Below are 17,248 nucleotides of genomic sequence, written 5' to 3' on the forward strand. Positions count from 1 at the left end.
TATACTTCCCCTCAAACACATGAAGTTGTACACGTTACACATGCACAGCTTTTATATGTCAATCACTCCCAAAAAATAGAGCTGGGATTGTCCTGGTGAGAAGTTGCATCGGAGCCCAGGGAACCCCGTCTGCCACTCTGTGATGACCTGGAGGCACGGGGCGGGGAAGGGAAGAGAGGCTACAGAGGGAGCGGGTGTGTGTGTAATTACAGCTGATTTGCGTCGCTGTATGGCAGAAACCAACACAACACTGTAAACATTTTTAAAACATATTTAAATTTAAAAATAGGAGAAAACAAGTAATAGTAGGTGAGGAGAACTGAAAGAATAAGTGAATGAATGAATGAATAGAAGACGATGTGCAATGGCCAGTACCCATCAGTCAAGTGTATCCCTTTGTCTGCCTGCTTCCTTCCCCCATCAGCTTCACCAGTCTTCCCACACCTTCTTCACTCTGTTCCTCACCTACTCACCAGTCTCTTTCTTGTCTGTTTCGTGGTTTCCCCAGATCGCTGCTCTGAGCTCTCTATAAACCTTAACTCCATCCTCCTCTGAGGCCAGCCAGTATTTCTTAGAGCCTTTCAGACCCAAGTTCATAATGTGACCCCTTCCCGAGAGACCATCCCATTCCACAAAGATAAATCTGCCACCGTGAAAGATTTAGGTTTTGACCCTTCCCTTTCACTCTCTGTTCCTGACGACTTTGTAATTGGAGGCTGACGGATTCTCTTAACGGTATGTCTGTGCCTCGATGCGTCTGCTGTTTTGATGGCGGAGAGAACTCCAAACATTTTACGAATAGCCCACTTCCTTTGGCAGGCTCTTGAATTCCCCAGATGTCGGGAAGCCAGTTAAAATAATTTCTGATGGCCTGAGCCTGTTATCACTTCCGGCCTCGAGCCCAGACCTTTGCCAGTGAGCAGCAGGGCAGGCAGCTCACCGTTTTCACTTTCTAAGCTTTCTTGGGCTGACGCCGTCTGACCGAATTTCTGTTTGGGAGAGGCCTGAGATCAATGTTGGGACATCTGACAACGGCTTCTCTCCACCGTCCACAGGCGTCTGGGGAACTGACGGTGAACTCCGCCGGCGGGTGTTCCCGCTCCCGGCTTTCTCTTGCTGCCCCTGCCTGCAGTCCTGTCCAGGGCCAGAAAGGGGAGGGATGGGGAGGAGGGCGGCAGCATGTCCCTTCTGATCTCTACCTACTTTTATTTCTCTCCCGTGAAGCGTGGGTCCACCCACTTGTAACTCATTGTTAGCTTTTGGTCAATAATTTCCTCACATATTCACGGAGCATCTTCCAGGCACGGGCACTGGGCAGCAGCCAATCGGAGCGTGCATCACACGGGGAGGAAGGGCGTTAAACAACGCGTGATTCCATCAACAAGCGTGAGTGCAGTGGAGAGAAGGGTCGGACGGGAAAGATGCGATGAGTTCAGGTGAGCCCTGTCGGGAATGTCAGCGAGGGCTGCCATGAGGAAGTCAGTTTGAGTAGAAATTAAGCAGCATACATGCTACCGGAGGAGACAGAGGGAATCAGAGGGGCAGGGCAAGAGGTGGAAAGGAATGCAGCCCTTGGCAGCCCTGGAATAAGGGTCCAGGGTGGCAAGGGTGCAGAGAACAAGGGGAGACCCACAGGACAATGGGGCGAAGCAGGCAGGGGGCAGGTTCTGCAGCATCAGCCAGCTAGACTAAATATCTGGGGCTCTCCCTGGAGTCAGGAAATTTGAAAGATTCCCAGTCACCTATGTCATCAGTTTCAAAGTCAGCTCTGTAACCAAAGAAAACAAACACACGGATGCTGAGACGTTGCCCAGTTCCTAACGCCACTGACAGTTTGTAGGGAACTCTAAATTCTGAAGTGGCTGCGGCTCCGAGACTCCGCTGCCCTGCTCAGAATGTTCAAGGTTATCTCGTGCTAACTGAAACAGCTCAGTCGACGGCAGCCTGGCTGAGGAGGCTGAGTCTGGTCCCACCGTGGCTGGGAGTAAGATCTGCCATCGAGCCAGCGTCCCCTCTCAGCAGGCCTCGCTCTCTAGTGCACAGCTGGACAAGTATAGTTAGAAACACACTGTTTAATACTGGAAATTTGCTAAGAAAGGGATTTCCATTGCTCTTACCAAAAAAAAAAGATAACTATATGAGATGATATGTAGATTGGCTTGACTGCAATAATCATTCCTCCCCATATGTGCCCATCAAATTATCATACTGGGACTTCCCTGGTGGCCCACTGGTTAAGACTCCGGTGCTTCCACTGTAGGGAGCATGAGCGCGATCCCTGGTTGGGGAACTGTGACCCCACATGCCTCGGGGAGTGGTCAAACACCTCTCGGTGTTTTTTTTAAAAAAAACTTCTGTCACTGTTTCTACTTTTTCCACATCTATTTGCCATGAAGTGATGGGACCAGATGTCATGATCTTCGTTTTTTTGATTGTTGAGATTTAAGCCAACATTTTCACTCTCCTCTTTCACTTTCATCAAGAGGCTCTTTAGTTCCTCTTCACTTTCTGCCATAACGGTGGTGTCATCTGCATATCTGAGGTTATTGATGTTTCTCCCGGCAATCTTGATTCCAGCTTGTGCTTCATCCAGCCTGGTATTTCACATGCATATAATTTAAATAAGCAGGGTGACAATATACAGCCTTGACGTACTCCTTTCCCTATTTGGAACCAGTCTGTTGTCCCATGTCCAGTTCTAACTCTTGCTTCCTGATCTGCATACAGGTTTCTCAAGAGGCAGGTCAGGTGGTCTGGTATTCCCATCTCTTTCAGAATTTTCCACAGTTTATTGTGATCCCACAGTCAAAGGCTTTGGCATAGCCAATAAAACAGAAATAGATATTTTTCTGAAACTCTCTTGCTTTTTTGATGATCCAGCGGATGCTGGCAATTTGATCTCTTGTTCCTCTGCCTTTTCTAAAACCAGTTTGATAATCTGGAACTTCACGGTATGAACAGTATGAAAAGGCAAAAAGATAGGACATTGAAAGATGAACTCCCCAGGTCGGTAGGTGCCCAATTTGATACTGGAGATCAGTGGAGAAATAACTTAAGAAAGAATGAAGGGATGGTGCCAAAGCAAAAACAGCACCTGGTTGTGGATGTGACTGGTGATAGAACCAAGGTCTGATGCTGTAAAGAGCAATATTGCATAGGAGCCTGGAATGTTAGGTCCATGAATCAAAGCAAATTGGAAGTGGTCAAACAGGAGATGGCAAGAGTGAACGTGGACATTCTAGGAATCAGCGAACTAAAATGGACTGGAATGGGTGAATTCAACTCAGATGACCATTTTATCTACTATTTAGACACCGTAGATATATGCAATTTGTACACCTTAGACATATACAATTTTTTTAAATTAATTTAAATTTTGAAAGGAGGTCTAAGTCACCCACCTCCCACCGTGGGCACAAACAGCTGCTATGGTAGTCCTTTGTGACTTGGACGCTGGACAGCTCCGCGGCACAGCAGAGCATCACTCTTTGGAAGGGAGCTGACCGCTGGCGGCGGGCGGTCCTCCCTGGACAGCAGAGGGAGCGCCTCAGGCAGCCCGGCTTCTGACCAGGCCACCTTGCTTCAGCTAAGAGCCCGTCGTCCCTCCGGCTTCTTTCCACGCCGTCCCACGTCCCCCATGCCCTCCAGCCCTCAGTGTCTGTATGAGACGCCTTCCACTCACTCCTCTGGATCCACTGTGCGCCCCCCTCAGCCCATCTCTGCGATGGGGAGCTCTTTCCCATGGAGACCACACCGGTGAGACCCCTTGCCCTCTGGTTTCCAGCTGAAGTCAGCCCTCGGGAAGCCACAGCAAGAAAGAAGAGAATGAGGATGAGCGTGCATCATTTCCACCCTCACCTGGACTCACCACCCCCTCCGTGGAAGGGGACTCTCCATACACCTCCCGCCGTCGCCGGGAACGGCTCCCTCCTCTGCTCCTCGGGGACTGGGGACGATGATGTTTCTGATGCTGCTAACCCCTTGAACACTGCACTGCCCTTTCTTGCTCTCCTCATTTTTTTAATATCATTTCATTTCTTTATTTATTTGGGCCTTGTTGGCCTTTGTTGCTGCATGGGCTTTCCTCTAGATGCGGTGAGTGGCGGCTCCTCTCTGATTGTGGTGCGCAGGCTTCTCATTGCAGTGGCTTCTCTCTTGCGAGGCACATGGGCTCAGGAGTTGCGGCTCCCCAGCTCTAGCGCACCAGCTCAGTTGTTGTGGTGCCGGGCTTTTTATTGCTCCCCGGTATGTGGGATTTTCCTGGATCAGGGATCGAACTTGCGTCTCCTGAACTGGCAGGTGGATTCCCTACCACTGAGCCAACAGGGAAGCTCTACCTTCCTCTTTGTAAATAGTCCTGGGTGCTTGTGTGCTAAGTCGCTCCAGTCGTGTCCGACTCTTTGCGACCCCATGGACTGTATCCTGCCAGGTTCCTCTGTCCAAGAGATTCTCCAGGTAAGAAGACTGGAGTGGGTTGCCATGCCCTCCCCCAGGGGATCTTCCTGACCCAGGGATCCAGCCCCCCTCTCTTCTGTCTCCTGCATTGGCAGGCAGGTTCTTTAAGACTAGCGCCACGTGGGAAGTCCCTTTTGTAAATGGAACCTTTATGTAACTCCCCAGGCACCTAAGTGAAGGCGCCCTGCTTCCTTCTCTACCCTGACCCACTCAGCAACAGACTCAGAGCACAGAAGTCTCAGGATTCCATCCCCATCTTCCGCCAGTGACTGTCTTTCTTTTCTTTTGGGGCAGAGTTTGATTCAGATTCCCTGGTGACTGACCTGCATAGACCCTCAAGCGGGCTGAAGGGATTTGGCGAGTGTGGAATTTGGCAGCCACACCAGTCCCGAACAGCAGGTGCAACCCACCTTAGGCTTCACCATTCTTGCTCCCTCTGTCTGGAATATTCTTTCTCCAGAAATCCTTGTATCTAATTCCTTCGTCAGCTTCCGATCTTTTCCTCAAATGTGACCTTTTCCATTGGACTTCCCCGCCATCCCGACTGAAAGGAGTCCCCACCCCAGCCTCTTCATCTCCTTCCCTGCTTTATGCATTCCATTCGTCACTTTCTAATATACTCTTTCAGTGTTTATTTTATTGATCACATGTATACAGCCTTGAACAAACCCTCTGTGAAATGCTCCACGAAGGCACAAATTTTTGTCTGCTTTGCACAATTATATCCCCAATTACCAGAACATAATCTCCTATGCTATTTTTTGAATGAGTAAGATCCTGTTTCCAGAGGGGAATATAGATTCCAGAAGGAGATAGAGGGTAGAAGGGATTCCACCCCAGTGACCATTTTTGTCTCCAAACTTCTGATCAGTCTCCACGGGAAGCCACTTCCTGCCAACTGCCATCTGCAGTTGAGGCCGCGCCTCACCTACAACTTTCCGCAGAACAGAGAATGAGAGCTGTGCTGAGTGGCACGTCTGGTCACATCCAGTTTGGCTGCATTCACAGGGAGCTGATGACTCGCTCTTTCCTGTCTCCGTTTCAGAAGCAGACGATGTGCCGGAACAATAAAGCCTCTCTACATCTGGGACTATGACCCCACTGACACTGGCGTGAAATACACACTTTGAGCAGATAGAACTGTTCACACTCTAGTCATTTTGAAAGCTCCTACTACATTCACGACTTTGTGCCCGAAACTGAGGAAGCAAAGATGAATAAAATATGGTCCTTTCCCTCTGGGGGCTCTGACATACCATGCCAGACTTCTATGAGGTGAAAACATCAAAGCCTTTCTCTTCTCTAGTGTAGAATCCACACACTCAGCTTAGCCACCAGCAGGTGATGCAGCATCACTTAACGCATGGAGAAACGTTCCATACCCGGAAGAACCAAGCCTTGATCCTGACTCTCCAGGCTCTGAGAAATCAGAGATGAGGTCCATTCCAACATCAGAGACCCAGGGAGAGAAAGCCTGAAGTCAAGTGAGTTATCACCACATTCTGGGATGCTCAAAGACCACAAATTCCTAGAGTTAGAACCTAAATCATTCCTTTGGCCTGGAAGGGGCACAGTCACTGTCAAAGAAATATTTGTCAAGTGAGTGAATGAATGAATAAATGAATGAATGAGAAAAAATGAAAAAGCTAAAGCTAGTGGCAGGGTAAAGTCTCCGGTGGAATCCAATAGTTTGTACGTTGTTCACCCTTTCTAAACTCTAACATCTGGGGTTGCCCATGTGACCAATGAAACTGGTGGACTGAAAGGCTGAGCCAAAGATGGGTTCAATATTAGGAGAATAAGCTCAATGGTCAAGATGAGCAACAGAGAACAAATCAGTGAATTTAGTTCAGGATTAGTGTTTGGCCCCTCAGGTGTCAGCTGAACATTGATTATTCATTAGATAATGCAATTGCTCTCAATAAAAGACACAGCAGGAATGCTGGATGGCTTTCAATATCCTCCTTTGGCTATTTGGGCCCTTTGGGCGTGTGTGCTCTGTGAGAAACTAAATGTAATTTCTCAGGAAGTTTGCCCAGGCACAGCTTTTTAGCATAGCTATCGAATTGGCCCAAATACATCATTCTTTTCGCGTGTTTTTCCCTAAATTTCAGTAACTGTCTCCAAGAAGTTAGATACCAAAAATCAGAATCAAGGATGCAGGCTCCACAATAGCCAAGGGGTGAGAAGCGGGTCACCAGGAGGCCTTGTGCGGTGAATTCATTCTCCAAATGCTGGGTCCAGACCCCCCGGAAGCCTGGGCCCCACTTCAGAACCTGCACAAGCCACTTCTCAACTGTTGCCTGACTTGTCTCTGCTGTTCAGATGGGTCGATGAATACTCTTGGTCCTCTGCATCTCAAAGTAGCACCAGGAGGACTTCCCTGGTGGTCCAGTGGATAGGAATCCACCTGCTGGTGCAGGGGACATGGGTTCAGTCCTAGTCTGGGTAGGTTCCACATAGCGTAAAGCAACTAAGTGCACCATAACTACTGAGCCTGCGCGCTAGGGCCCGAGAGCCACGACTCTGGAATCCAAGCGCCACAACTACTGAAGCCCTCAAGCCCTAGAGCCTGCAAGCTGCACCTGCTAGGCCCAGGTGTTGTAGCTTCTGAAGCCTATGCACCCAGAGCCTGTGCTCTGCAACAAGAGAAGCCACCGTAATGAGAAGTCCATGCCCCACAACTAGAGAGTAGCCGCCAGCTGCGGCAACTAGAGAAAGCCTGCATGCAGCAACAAAGACCCAGCGCAACAACAAAAAATTTTTTTTTTAAGTAGCACCAAGAGGACTTCCCCAGGGGTCCGGTGGTTAAGACGCCATGCTTCCACTGCAGGGGTCACAAGTTCAATCCCTAGTCAGGGAACTAAGATACCAGCGGGGCCAGAAAAACAAACCAGTAGCACTAGGAACCTGGTTATAAAGAAACTTATATGCAAATGTCATTTCATGTGCAAGGCAGCTGTGTGTGCTTCTGCCATGCCTTAGGCATATGCGAAACTTACAGAGTATCAACCCTGCAAAACCACTCTTGAAAACACAGTATCTGCTCTAATTCTGTTCAAACGTCCGAAATGACGGTTGGCATAGTCCTCCTGTAATTGATTCCAGAAAGCTCCTATCAACTCCTTTGCAGATGCTTTCAGTCCTGAGTATTTCCAGAAAGAATGGGGCTTTTCTCTGAACAGCCTGCCAGCTGGTCTGAGCAGAGCAGTGCAGATTTTTAAATGCCATATGTACTCGAGTATGCTCCCAGCTTCCCCGCCTCCCTTGCCACAATTTTGAGAAGGGGGTTGTTCTATATTTTCTTCGACACTAGTTTCCCCAAGACCGCTGTGGTCAAAAAGCAAGTTACAAAAACAATGAAAAGTGTTCATGCTTTTAGTGGTTTGAATGTCAAAGTGGATTTTCACCATTTTCTGCCTGAACTGCTGTCTGTGTTTGAGGATCCATCTAACCCAGGAAGACTCGCCAAGGCTGTTTTGGTGAAGGTAAGAGGAAAGGTAATGTCTATTTCATGGGACAGGTAGGCTAAGAGGCTTCCCTGATGAATCAGTGGTAAAAAATCTGCCCGCAGTGCAGGAGATGCAGGAGACTTGGATTCAGTCCCTGAATCAGGGAGATCCCCTGGAGGAGGACCTGGCAACCCATTCCAGTATTCTTGCCTGGAAAATCCCATGGACAGAGGAGCCTGGTGAGCTACAGTCCATGGGGTCACCAAGAGTCGGACACAACTGAGAGACTGAGCACACACAGTAGGCTGAGAATAACCTTGTGTGTAACTTTCTGTGTCCTCCATTCTCCTTGGAATAACTGAGGCAGGGAGCTGGGTGGAATAATGCTTTGTGGTCTTGGCATCATTGCCTCTTACCAGCACATGAGATTTTTCCACTTTGTGCAGGGATGAAAATAAAATAGCGAGGTCCCAGCTATCTCTGATACAAGTCCAGAATAGCAACTAGAGGAGTAAACAGCTCCAGCAACTCCTGCTTTGCTCTTTCAGGTAGAATCCTATTACATTTAAAAGTATCCTTTGAAATTCTGATTAGTTGGAAGCCTTTGAAAGTAGACACTTATGCAGCAGCTGAGCTAAAGCAGAATTCATTTGCCATTTGACAGCTCCCCAGCCTTTTGACAGCTCCCAGCCTTTTGACCCTATACTCTCTGGAAGCTTCTGGTCAGCCTCCTGTCTCCAGGACCAGGCATCTTGTAGCTCACTGAGGTCCAAGCCCCCTCCTGACGGACATATGACCCTGAGGGCAAAGGGCAGAACTAGTCATGTTAGGAAAATCGTTATGCAAATAGATCTGAGAGAACAGATAGCCCCAATCTAAACACAACCAGAGGGACCTTCACTTATTCATTCATCCTACAAATGTTTATTGAGCATCTACTACTCACCAGGTACCCTAAGGATATGATGTTGAGGAAAACAGATATGGCCCCTGCCCTCTAGAAACTCACAGTCTGGCAGGGGAGACAGGTGTTAACCAGGACGTCCCATAAACCATGAATAACAGCTACTGAGTGTATATGCTGAGGGTTTTAACCAAACCAGGGAAGCCAGGGAAGGCTTCCATAGGAAGCTTTGACCTGAGATCCAGAAGATGAAGACAGGAAGGAAGGAAACCAGAAAGAGGAAGGCCTTCACAATGGAAGATGTCAAGGTCCTCAGCGCCATCCAACCTGCACAGACACCAGATGCTGACAAAGCTGCCTCCCTTAGGCTGAAGGTCTGAACTGCCTGGTGCTCATGGCAGCTCAGCTGTTTTTTTTCCCATATTTTCTGAGCATCTGCTCTGGGTAAGACACTTTATGAACATTATTACATCCATTCCTTACAGCATCCCTGGCATCTCAGCAGTGCTCACACCTGCCAACCAAAACAGGTGGAGGATTGGATTTGGCTTGTAGGTCATAGTTTGCAGGATCCTGGCATGGGATACATGTGTGGTCGCTGGAGTGAGAGCAGCCATCTTGGACCATGAGGTAAAAGTATCTACTGAGGGTAGTAGAGAAATAAGCTAGAAGGAACCCAATTCCCTGGTTCTCACAGAGCTACCCTGTGAGCCAGGGAATAAAGGTGCAGAGAGATTGAACAGCATACCTGAGGCCAACCAGCAAGTAAGAGGCTGAGCCAGGACGTGCATCTGGGCCTATGTGACTTTGTAGTCTATGCTCAAATATGGGCAACAGTTTGTCCACAACTGCCTCATTAAGTACTACACACATACACATATATACACACGCACACATCCTTAAATGCTTGAAGACCATGTGGCCACATCAACACTCCGCCTTCTCCTCTCCAGGAATAACAGCCCCACGCCTCCCATAAAGCACCCCAGCCCGCACCCTGGAACAGCCACACCATTGCCTGGAGCATAAGAAGAGTGGGCGAAGCTCCTAGCAAGGGATCAGCTGCAACACTACTGCAGCTGCTGGGGAGGAAGCATTCTTGGAATCACAGTCAAGTTGCAGGGGTTTTCTCATAGCTCTTTAATTTTCTATTACTGTGATTCTTTCAGTTTGTGTGAGACTTCCAAATTCTACAAGCTGGGCTTACTGAATTCCTTGGGGAAAGGAAGTCTCTCGGCCACAAGACATGGAGTCATGGGAAGAGTTATTAATACTAAAGGGCGGGAGAGGCTCACCCAATATTACTGATTTCAGGGACAACTTCTGACTGAGACCTAAACCCCACCCCATTCCCCAAAAAAGTGCTAAAACTCAGAGCACTTGCAGTCACACTTTGTAAAACTCATTAGCATCTGTCTGAGCTGATTTCCTGTGTGTCTAGCTGGCAGAGAGGTGGGACGCTGCGTCCTGCCATGCCCAGAGCTTGTCAGTTACACCGACTTTCACTACAAGCCCCTCACCACCTGGTGGGTCACACAAAGGTCAACCCAAACTTTTATTTGTGCCCTCAATTAATCGAGATGGTGGAAAATTCCAGAGGTATATAGAGTATACTCACCTGGAATATGCATGCTTCATTGCTAGTTAGGTCTCTGATCTTATATTCTTCAATAGTCTCCTACTCTGGTGAGTTGGGGTTAACCACATGTAAACGGTGTTTTAGTCAGGATTAAACTCATTTGCAACTGACAGTGACTTCAGCAACATAGAACTTTATTTCTCTCACATAAATGAAATCCAGAGGGCTCACAGGGTGGCTCTGTGAAAACTAGGCACTCAAGCTCCTTCAAGCTTATTTCTCTGCCATCCTCAGTGCGTGGCTTCTACCTCATGGTCCAATATGGCTGCTCTCCCTCCAGCCATCATATGTGCATCCTAGACCAGGGATGGGCAACCAACCACCCACAAGTTAAATCCAACCCCACTAAACCTTTTTTTAGTAAATAAGATCTTCCCGGAACTCAGCCATACCCATTTGTTGACATATAGTCTGTAGCTATTTTCAAAGTTCAACACCAAAATTAGGTGTTTGCAAACAGAGATCATAAGGCCCACAGAACTGGAAATACAATCTGTTCTTTCACAGAAAAAGTTTTCTAACTCCTAGTCTAGATAGAAAAAGAAGGACAAATAAGGTCACAGCCATCCAGGTCATTCCCACAAAATCACACAGGACACTTATGCTCATATGCCAGTGCCAGAACTTAGTTTTACAGCCATATCTAGCTACAGGAACAGCTGAGGAATTCTAGATGGCTGTCCACCTAGCTAAGACTTAATGTTAGTTGCTCAGTCCTGTCAAACTTTTTGCAACCCCATGGACTGTGGCCCACTAAGCTCCTCTGTCCATGGGATTCTCCAGGCAAGAATATTGGAGTGGGCAGCCATTCCCTTCTCCAGGGGATCTTCCTGACCCAGGGATCAAACTCAGGTCTCCTGCATTGCAGGCGGATTCTTTACCATCTGAGCCACCAGGGAAGCCCAGCTAAGATTTAAGCGTTGTATTACTGAGGCAGAAGAGGCGAGGGAATGTGAGACTTTGATTTGCCAACTCACCCTTCAGGGATATTGTTTGTGCCTCAACTCAGAACCTGAACAAAGACAGGCTGATCAGCCTTCTTGGCTCCCATCCCTGGTCCACGGACTGATTCTGGCCCCTGGGTGTTTGCTCTGAGACAGAGCAGAAGGCATGGAAAGAGGCCTGCATCAAGTCAAGCCCCTGGCAGAGCTGCCCAACTGGTTTCTGAGCCACTGCTGGTTTCACCTGGAGTTTACAGAGAGGGTCCCCTCTTGTGGCAGGTGACCCAGACCCAGACTCTCACATCAGTCACATGTGAGGAACTTTAAAAAGGAGAGGAGCTGAGAGGTGCAGGCAGAGATAGCTAGAGATGCAAGCTAGAGGCCTGGAGACAGCTTTAAGGTGGGTGTAAAACTCTGTACACAAATACAGGTGTAAAAGATTTCTTCTGTTTTCCTCTTTAAATTCAGCTCTAAAACACCATCCTCCTGAACTGGTCAGGAGCTCCCTGAGGTCAGAATTGGGTATCCTCAGCAGTCCAAGCAGAGGTCCCTCTGGCTTCTGCAGGCATCGTTCGCATCAGTGAGTCGCATCAGTTTCAGTAGGACATCAGACTCTGGGACATCAGATAGGTGCTTCCTTCAGGTGAGGCTGGGAGACCCAGAGAGCCAGCCTCCCCTCACCCCTCCAAGGCGTGACACCCCCCCCCCACCCCGCCAAGGGCCTGGCCGCCTGTTCTTCGCTATCAGAGGGACAGCTCCAAAGGCACCCCCAAACCTACCCCCTTCTTTCCTCTCTGGCTCTTCAAGCAGCTTCTATTTTCTGCCCAGGTTTTTACCTCATAATCAAGGAAACACCACGATCTTGACCACTTGTTTGAACAGAAAGTAGTAAGAAAAAGTGTGAGTGTGGGTTCCTCGCCATCAGTAGTGTCTGACTCTTTGGGACCCCATGGAAAAAGGGTAAAACTTGGTTTGCAGAGAGACGGTGACGGCCAGGTTTAACGCCTGTGCCTCAGTATCCCCCCTGTGCTGTGTGTAGACCGTTTGCATGTCGTTGTGGACCCCAGTAGGCGAACGATGGAGGTCCAGGAGCGCGGCGGACGGCTCGAGCGCCCCCTGCAGGCACGTCTGCAAACGGCCTGATTGCTCGGATTGGGTGCGCGTGTCTGTGTGAGCGCGTGCGCTCAGGCGCTCAGTTAAATTTAAGCCTATACTGAAACAGTCATTTGTGTTTTAGGTCCTTGTTGTCAACAGAAATTGATGACTGCTAAGTGGTAAATATTCAGACTCCATTGATAGATGGGACTGGATCTCAACCTGTGAAGTAGTATAAGCGGAGTTCATATTCAGCCGGTACACACCAAGAAAAGCCATGCCAGTTGTTAAAAGACTGAAATCCACTACACAAGTGGATAAAAATCCACTGCTGTAAACGTCCCAGTGTCACCCTAGCCCCTTCCCTGTGACCTCCTCTACTCCCCACAGTTAGCAATTAAAGAGTCTTTGTCCACTCAGCCAGAAGCCTGTAGATCCTGCTCCCAGGCTGAGGCCAGGGCCCATTCTGATCGGGCAGTTGCCAAATATTTTGAAATCGCCCTAGATGAGAATGTTTTGAAGAGGGGGAGACATGAGGCGAGGAGAAGGATCACTTCTGGGGTCACCATGCAGTCGTGCAGGCTGTTCACTGTACAAGTTCTCCTGACTGAGGTAGCCAACTGTGAACTGAATTAAAGCCTGTGCTCTGCTTGCCAAATCGTGTGCCCTGACATGGGCCCGCATCCATCCCAAGAAAGGAGAGCCTTTTTCTCATCTGCACAAAGGTGCTGAGTGTTCTAGCAGCCGGCTCACTTCAGAAGCTACTGTGTTTCAATCATCCAGGCCTGAGTGGAAGAGGCCTGACCTAGGGGTGCTACAGGCCGGGGAGTCAGAAGGAGACACAAGAGAATTTTGAAGCAGAACAAAACCCTTTAAAAAGATGATGGTTACAGAGAATGAAGGAGCACGAACATATACAGACCTGACTCCTACCTGGAGGACTGAAAGACAGTTTGTTTACAATAGAGAGAATGATGTGGAAAAAGAACCAGCTGGAGAAGGGACGGGATGAGCTTTGTTTCTCCTGCTCGCCGGGAGATTACAGCTGGGTACCCAAACAAGATGCCCAACTAAAAGATACAGAGGAAAGCGCAGGAGAGGGGCCAGGGCTGGTGATGGAAAAGCTGATGTCTTCACACATGAAAACCTCAAAGAGCCTGTGGGAGGACAAAGGGACCAAAGGAGCAGATGTTTCTGGAGAGCAAGATGATGGTCACGTTGGGGTGTAACTCCATATACTAAAGGTGTCCCTTTAGAACTGAATTTCACTATTTCCTTCCCATGAGCCAGCTGGGAGCCCTTGCAGACACTATTTAATTTCTCTGAGCCTCAGTTTCTTTGAAATTTGTCATAATAATGTCTACTTTAGAGAGCGGTTGAATTAAATTGAGTCTGTGAACTGCCTAGCACAATGTGTGGCGCAGATCAAGTGTTCCACACTGTAACCGTTATTGGAAATACGACTGCTATTATCATCAGCCAAGGGCTGCATTCTAAGTCTTGGGAATACCTACAGAGTAGGACAGGACACACACGGAGCCAGCCAGGACATATATAAAAGGACGCGCGACAAGTAACCAGCATTCCAACACGCGTGCAGGACTGGGTCCCATTCTCTGAGAGATGTGATTTAATGTGTGACGGTGATTTTGATAAACAGCATGTAATATGAGCTTATCTAGGAATGAACTAGAATCACATCTAAGCTGGGTTTGGCATCAGGAGAGCTGAGAACAGGGAAGTGGTGACGCCGGAGAAAACCTGATGAAGAAGACGGACGCTGATGACCAAGGCCAGATCCTGGCGCTGCCTTGAAGATCCCGGAGTTGCCAAGGGATGAAAGGGAGGCAGCCAGCCCTGCCTCGGGGAGCTGGAATCCATCTGCACGTCCTCAGGGAAGAGGGGTCAAGTGTCTCCCAATATGGAGCCTGGAGCAGATAGAATGGGCAGGCCAGCCTTCCCGTCTGGAACTGAGGCGCTGCGTTGGTGGCATCCCGACTTCCTGGGAGTGTTGTCCAAGGTCCAGCCGCTGCTTGTCCTGGCCTGGGCAGACTTGAGATGTCATGTCATGGTGGGGTTGAACCTCAGACACTGGGTCTGCCCTGACCACTTCTCCCCAGTCACACTTACTTGAATCAACCAGGAGTCTTGGGTATATGTGTGGGAGTAGGGCGATGAAGGACATCTGTTTCATTTATTCATTCCGACACAGATTCATTGGTGACCTCTTTATGCCAAACGCTGAGGATAAAGCTGAGCAACCCCCTCTCTGCTGCCTGCCTGGCCTCTAGCTCCTCCATCCCCAGCTGAGCAGATCTGTACCTGCCTTCCCTTTACCTGCCCCTACCTCTTGGAGCAAAGGCACTGAGAACCTTCCCATGGACTTCAGCTCTAACCTCTCCCTTGCCTTTCAGCAGTTGTCCAGCTACTTCCCTGCCTTCATCATCTCCTGCTCACTACATCTGTCTGTAAAACCAGCCCAGTGTCCCTTTAGTTTAAGCCTCCCCATCAGCGCTAGGACTTAATGTACACAATGCTTTACTGTTGCTGAAGGGCTTCTGTGTTCCTTACATTGTTAGAACCCTCACCTCAACTCTGAGATTGGTGGGAATTACGCACTTCATTTAACAAATTCAGAAACAAAATGCTTAGACCAGAACACCAGCATCCTGGTTCCTCAAATTCTCTACATTCTAACTTAAAATAATGTATTATTTTATGTTTTACTTATAGCTCACCTGGGCTTCCCAGGAGGCGCTAGTGGTAAAGAACCCTCCTGCCAATGCAGGAGACATAAGAGACTCAGGTTTGATCCCTGGGTCAGGAAGATCCCCTGGAGGAGAAAATGGCAACCCACTTCAGTATTCTTGCTTGGGAAATCCCATGGACAGAGGAGGCTGGCAGGCCCAATCCATGGGGTTGCAAAGAGTTGGAAATGACTGAAGCGACTTAGCACGCACGCATACCTCACCTACTTGAAAAAAGATGTGACTATTAAATTATTCATCTCTAATAAGAGATATTTTATTTTCTGGGTCTTTTAGACATTGACAAGTAGAGTTTTGGAAGTACACAGTGGCAGTTATCCCTGCCCTATGCTTATTCCCAAGTCCAAAGTCTGACCTAAAATAACCCCTCTTTCTCATAAGGAGCTCCCTGAGCCAACGCCTCACTTTTTCCCTAATGTTTGTTTATTTTGTGTATTTGGCTGTGCCAGGCCTTAGGAGCACCATGTGGGGTCTTTAGTTGCGGCATGTGCAATCTAGTTCCCTGACCAGGGATCGAACCTGGGCCCACTGCTTTGGGAGCACAGAGTCTCAGCCACTGGACCACCAGGGCAGTCCCTCTTCCCCTTTCTTAACTGAGCTCCTAGAACCTGATCTTCTTTTCTGGGCATTTAACTCTATTATCATCATATATCAACATGCTAACATTTTACTATCACTATTTATTACTAACCCATCACACTGAAGGTGTAAAATGGCACAGCTCTCCTCCCCACTAACCATTAACATCTCAAAGACAAGATCTTATACCCCAGGGCCTCCCACTAGAGACGGCACCACAATAATGACCTAAATTCTCCTGGTTCAGTTCTTCCTAAAAATCATTCATGATCCCCTCTTTATTGACAACCCTGAAAAATAAAAAAATCATTTATTCTCCAAGGTTTCCCAGAGCATCCACATCCACATTCATGTCATTCTCTGTATCTCTGTGGCTGTCCTGTCCACATGATCATAACCCCCTAAAAGGCAAATGGTTTAACCCAACTGTTAAGCCCTCAGCAGAGTGTAGTTCCACACTCTGAAAGTTGCTTAGTAAAATGTTTTTGATCCTGGTAGTCAGTTGATGGTGGTGAAAGTAAAAGCCATTAGGACTGTGATTAATGAAGATACTTATATGCAAGTCTCCCCCAGCGCCAGTGAGAGGATGTGTAATTCCATTACCAACACTCGATCTTTCACTCTTGGGGGATTTCCTCACTAATTAGTCTGAAGCTGTAATTTAGCCTATACTTTAAGGAATGTGTCACACGAGGACACTTCTAATTTATTTCTGACCTTCCTTGAATTTAGAGGCACATATGCCTTTGATCGGCATTTCTCCCAACTGCTATTTTCTTGCTACAAAAAAAAAGTAATAATTGTCCAATACTTGAGAAAGGGAAACCAGCTCAGAGTATGTACCCTGGCACTCAGCCTGTCTAAAGGTTTTGTCCAGCCCTCTTGCTGTTCCTTCAAGCATGCTGTCTAATAACCACGCAGAATGAGATTTGTACTAGATTACAGGGTCTTTGAAATGAAAGAAGAAATGTAAGCAGAAGTGAAGTGAGGCACACCTGGGTGGAAATTTTAAGAGCCAATGCACAATTTTCTGTATTCCTTCTTCCTTCTGCCATGTCAAGGAGAAAGTTCCAGATGGTGGCTTCTCAATCAGTCTGGGTCCCCAAGGAAAGAAAACAAATTCCCCCAGCCTTACTGAGATGGATATGGAGAGTAAGCAAGAAACATACCTGTAGTTTTAAGTCACTAAGATCTGGGGGGCTGTTTGTTGCTGAAGCACAACGTAGCCCATCCTGACTACTACAATTATCCCAAATTGAGGAATTCCCACCACAGACTTCAACAAGTTATATTTTGCTATTGCCCCCTGAATTTCCTCCTGGAAGCCTACCTCTTCAGTTGACCTCAGTGAGCAGCCTTACTCATCCCTATAGATTCTGCAGCTCCTTAGCACCAGAATCCTCCTCCAAAAATGT

At 48.1% G+C, this 17,248-nt stretch overlaps 2 long non-coding RNA genes across 2 annotated transcripts; one reads left to right on the forward strand and one right to left on the reverse strand.

Moving 5' to 3' along the window:
* The first annotated feature begins 1,352 nt into the window (after positions 1 to 1,352).
* Positions 1,353 to 14,755, forward strand: LOC145530538 (uncharacterized). The gene is made up of 4 exons (XR_014071876.1): positions 1,353 to 1,436; positions 7,838 to 7,943; positions 11,860 to 12,034; positions 12,629 to 14,755. It is a non-coding gene; the product is annotated as an uncharacterized LOC145530538 (long non-coding RNA).
* Positions 10,568 to 12,505, reverse strand: LOC145530537 (uncharacterized). The gene is made up of 2 exons (XR_014071875.1): positions 12,228 to 12,505; positions 10,568 to 12,005 (listed from the first exon to the last, which is right to left on the reverse strand). It is a non-coding gene; the product is annotated as an uncharacterized LOC145530537 (long non-coding RNA).
* Positions 14,756 to 17,248: the final 2,493 nt, after the last annotated feature.

The sequence above is a fragment of the Giraffa tippelskirchi genome, chromosome 12 (assembly GCF_054371585.1).
Source record: "Giraffa tippelskirchi isolate mGirTip1 chromosome 12, T2T-mGirTip1v1.2.pri, whole genome shotgun sequence".
In the NCBI taxonomy this organism is placed as follows: Eukaryota; Metazoa; Chordata; class Mammalia; order Artiodactyla; family Giraffidae; genus Giraffa; species Giraffa tippelskirchi.